Raw genomic sequence first — 5,501 nt, 5'->3', positions numbered from 1 at the left:
GGACAGAGAAAGATAGAGAGAGAGGGGGAAGGGAGAGATAGAGAGAGAGGGGGGAGAGGGAGAGAGAGAGAGATTTTGGACCCCTTATTCATTGTACAACAGAAAAGGTGTATGATCTTATTTTATTGTATCAGACGTCTGAAATAGAAACAAGTATGCGTGTTGAAACTACTGCTTTATGTATTTGCTGCACCCCCGATTACCCGGCGTATCATATCACCATTCTTGCATATCTATAATAGAGTGGAGACATAACTACACAGGGTATTCGAGGGTGAATTATGTTAATCTCACCACTTCACGAGGATGAAAAAACATTTCGCCTATTTTAGTTTCAAATTCTTTTCTTTAGCGTTAACTGGGGTATTTTACGAATGCTTCAGATATTCAATGCAGTGCAATGTATTTGCAAATCAACGGCGAGTCAATTACATACATATTCGATTATTTAGTCAAGTTATCTGAGATTTAGATTTAAATCTATTTTTATTTGACATGTCAGTCCGGAGTGTACAATACAACACGGTTAGCTTACCCATAATAAACATAATCATCTTAAACGTAGATAATGTATTTACACATGTAGCATATAACAAGGGGGGGGGGGGGGGGGGGGGGGGGGAAGGGAAATATACTGAATAAAATCGATTACTTTTGAAATCTTTGCCTTGCAGACCCGTGAAGATTCGGTAGAGAAAAGGTCTTCAGCAACCCATGCTTGCCGTAAAAGGCAACTAACTGGATCGGGTGGTCAGGCTCTCTGACTTGGTTGATGCATGTCATGGTATGTCAATTGTGTAGATCGATGCTCATGATGTCAATCACTGAATTGTGTTGTCCAGACTCGATTACTCACAGACCGCCGTCACATATCTGTGATTTTGCTGAGTTCTATGACCCTGGTATGTAAATGGTTCTGGACCAGACCATTTTGTGATTGAATTTGTGAGCAGCGATCCATGGCGTTGGGCGGGATGACATGTCATCAACCAGGCCTGACCATCCCATCCATTTTGTTGCCCAGGATAGGTTGCTGGAGGCCAATTCTAACCCACAATCCCTACCCAGTTAAACCTCTTGTGACAGATAGTACCAAAAGTCGGTGTGGTGTTGAAGGTGCTGCAGCAGAAGCAGTAGTAGTAGTAGTAGTAGTAGAACTAGTAGTAGTAGCAGCAGCAGCAGTAGTAGCAGTAGCAGCAGCAGTAGTAGTAGCAGCAGTAGTAGTAGTAGCAGCAGTAGTAGTAGTAGCAGCAGTAGTAGTAGTAGAACTAGTAGTAGTAGCAGCAGCAGCAGTAGTAGTAGTAGCAGCAGTATTAGTAGCAGTAGCAGTAGCAGTAGTAGTAGTCGAATTTAGGGCTCAGTCTATCTGCACCCAACACATAACAAACATTTAATTCAATCTTTAGTTTTTGCAAACCATTTCATCATTACAATTAGATTGAGTGAGTGAGTGAGTGAGCGAGCGAGTATGGTTTTACGCTGTTTTTAGCAATATTCCAGCAATATCATGACCACTAGGTATTTAACCACTAGGCTACCCGACCGCCCCCAACAAGTAGAGGAGCCAGAAAGCAGTACTCCAGATGTTATAAACAGCCATCGCTATGGACAGATATGCTGACGGGGACTAAGACCAGCCTCTGTAGAGTGTAACATTCACTTCATTCTTACTATATCTGCCAGACTGCATGTTCACTGCAATGGATACAATATCACGATGCATTAAAATCAATAACTCTTGGATGCAGTTCAACTTGATACCATTTATTTACCCATTTTAGTGTTTAAGTTAAAATTGACCTTTAAATCAAAATTGTAAAAAGGGAAAGGTTTTTATCAAAATAAAGCAAAGCAGTAAAAACAGAGTCACCTCCCTTCTCTTAATACATGTATTTCAAAACAGGCGTCAGACTTTGATTTTAGGAAACAGGAAATTCCTTAAAGAAATTTCCAGAGAGATTATGTATATTCATTAGAGCAAATGGATGTACTTTTGTCAGCCTGTGGGGGATGAAACACACAGCCACACACACACACACACACAAACACTGCCACACACACACACACAAACACTGCCACACACACACACACACACACACAGAGACAAACACTGCCACACACACACACATACATCAACACAAACACACACACACAGACAAACACTGCCACACACACACAGCCACACACACACATACACAGACAAACACTGCCACACACACATACATGCATCAACACATACACACACACAGACAGACACTGACACACACACATACACAAACACAGCCACACACACATACACACACACAGAGGTGAGGTGAGGTGAAATGGGGTTTAACCTTGCGTCCAAGATCATTGCACTTATATAGCGATATGCATGCATGGGTGTGTGTGTGGCTGCTTGTACTAGTCCGGACTAATGCCGATTTATAGTGCTAGCACACTGAGATACCATGCAGCAGTTTAACATGAATACCCCACTCAGACACAGTATACTGACTCCGAGCCGACCAGTCCTTGTTTTAGCCCCTTAATGCCAAGCAGGGTAACAACAAGTACCATCTTTTAACGTCTTTTGGTATGACGTGGTCGGGGATCGAACCCTTGAGCTTCCGCTCTCCAGGCGGACGCTCTACCACTAGACCACGGAGGGCGTCCACACACACATACACACAGCCAGACACACTGATGTGTCAAATTCAGGAGCAGAGTAGACCATCTCAGGCCGTGTCTTCGTCTACGTGTCCTGGTGGAGCGTTTACTTCTTTGATAAACAGAAAACAGGTTTGAGGTTTCAACAAGTACTTTAACGCTTCTGACAAATAATGCCAAGATCTTTTCATAGACTTACATGAACATTTTTAACTTGACACATTTTGATGTAGGTAAAGGCACCTTCTTGGCTTGAACATACCATGGTACACATTAGGGCTGTTATGTTTCACTCGCGTATTCGGTGAATCGAACAGTAACCATTCATGAATTGAATTCGTTATTCATGTCCACTAGAATCGAATATTTATGAATATGCTATCATGTATATTTACATACACTGTACCTAAAGATGTCCATAAGAACATATTATATGCATAGATTTATTTCAATGACAACACTCTTATTATATTAAATTTGACAATATTGTGGTCACTGGTCATTGTCTCATTTGAGCAGATACTAGTACCTGGATAAGTGCAGTATATAAATGTATAATTTATTAGTAATTAACAAACCAAATAATTTATGATGTTATTGTTTCACTGAATATAATGAATAATACATAAACTGCTGACTTGTTATTGTACTTGTGAATTAATATTCGTATTCGTTACCCAATATTCGTGATATGAATCGTATTCGCCTCACAGTGTATTCGTTGCATACCTTGTACACACCCTTGGACACAGCCTTTAGTTGTAGGAACACAACATCCTGCTGGCTTTTGAAACAGACAGTCCTGGTAGACTATTATCTCTATAAATTACCAGTCCCCCGTAATTTTTGTCAGTCCCAACTTCAACAAATAAGAATAACAAAACATGAAAATTAAATAGTTTTAATTCTTTCAACATCATGTTCAATGCAATGACGTCATCTGATGAAACTTAATTAGATTTACACATCATTCACACCAAGTTCAGTCACAATTCTCTCTTCATTTTTTTCAATATTTCGAGAAGTCGCTGCAAATATATTTTTAACCTAGACGCAAAGCAAAATGTTATTTCCTTGCACTAAAAATAGACAAGGGGAAACCCTGATGGTAACAGACAAGCTGATTGCGTTTGAAAAATATACTCATATGAATATCACCAATGTTTTGTTCAACAACAAAGATTTATGAGGTACATTATTTGCAGTCACATTAATTTTACAAGTAAAAAACTGGTAATCACTGGTAAACGGGAACAATGAGTATCCATGGTAACGCTTCCATCAATATCTCAACAAGGAGATGGTGAGTGTGATGACGTGACCCGATTTCAAACATGGACACAGTTTAAAATTAAGGCCAACTGAAATAACCCAAAACAAATCCAAACTTGTCTCACCCATGTTTCTTTCGCAATCAAATATATTAACATGAATCAATATAAGTTTAAAACACCGAGGCTTCCCCAGGAGTTCTAAACTTGGATCGATGGGTGTTGATATATGTGATATCAAAAGACGCTCGGATGAGATTCTATTTATCAGCCACCATCATTCTTCTAACTATTTCAGCTTATAATCAGTAATAATCAGTTTCCTTGATGGAAAAAGTACAGCTGACCAGCTTCGGTGGCAGAGAGATTAGAGATGTCATTTGATTGTGACGTTCGGTAACTGACGACATCACAATGGTCTGCAAAGCATAGTAATTCAATATCATCCAAGCAATATCTTCTGTGGAAGCAAGCTTTGGATGATAAATTCAAATCAATGATCATTTGGAGGCAAATAAGTGATTAAACTAGCTGGCTTTAACACAACTATTCAGTATTTCATTGAAGTGGGGGGCGGGGCGGTCGGGTAGCTAGTGGTTAAAGCGTTTGCACGTCACGCTGAAGACCCAGGTTCGATTCCCGACATGGGTACAATGTGTGAAGCCCATTTCTGGTGTCCCCTGCCGTGATATTGCTGGAATATTGCTAAAAGCGGCGTAAAACCAGACTCACTCACTCATTCATTGAAGTGCGGGATGGAGCTTTAAGGCCAAGGATAACATAACCAGTGTGAACTCGGGACACCAGGCTTCAAGCTCCCCACAGCTCTCTGTCCTGGGAGGAGTTTCCCCAGCCCTGACCCAAGGGACACAACCCCACTGTTACCCTCCCACAACTTCCTGGCCACATGTAAATGATCATAATAATATCAACTTGTTGTTTCAACTGAAATTCTTATAAATATTCTCTCAAAATACAACTGATTCTTCAAACTGTGTCAAAGCAACGTTTAACAAATTCCAACCACCATAAATAACAAGATGTACAAGCAGGGATGAGGTTTTGATACGTCCAGCTACATCTTTGCCTTCCATACATCCGGACAGCAGCCACATTTGTTTCCAGCCATATGACATGTCAATCCAGTGATTGATATCATGAGCACCCATCATCGCAATTTGGATATGATGACATGCATCAACCAAGTCAGCGAGCCTGACCACCCGATCCCGTAAGTCGCCATTTACGACAAGCAGCCACAGGTAAATTCAAACAAATTAGGGCTACGTTAAGGCATTAATATTCATATCTGAATTTGGAAAACCAGTGACTGAAAGCATGAGCACCTATCCACCCCATTAGGTCATGGTGACCTGCAATCAGTACACCCGATCCCCATCAAGGCACTCTACTTACAAACCACCACAAAGACAAAGTAAACAAATGAGATCTTTTTATCTAAAGTCAGCTGTGGAATTGAAAGGTTTAGTTTCAGCTGATTATCAGTAGCCATTACGACATTCAATATCAGCAGCCATGACGACATTTAATATCAGCAGCCATTACGACATTCAATATCAG

The sequence above is a fragment of the Haliotis cracherodii genome, unplaced genomic scaffold (assembly GCF_022045235.1).
Source record: "Haliotis cracherodii isolate W230 unplaced genomic scaffold, xgHalCrac1.p SCAF_7, whole genome shotgun sequence".
Classification (NCBI taxonomy): domain Eukaryota; kingdom Metazoa; phylum Mollusca; class Gastropoda; order Lepetellida; family Haliotidae; genus Haliotis; species Haliotis cracherodii.
This window is presented reverse-complemented; position numbering follows the sequence as displayed.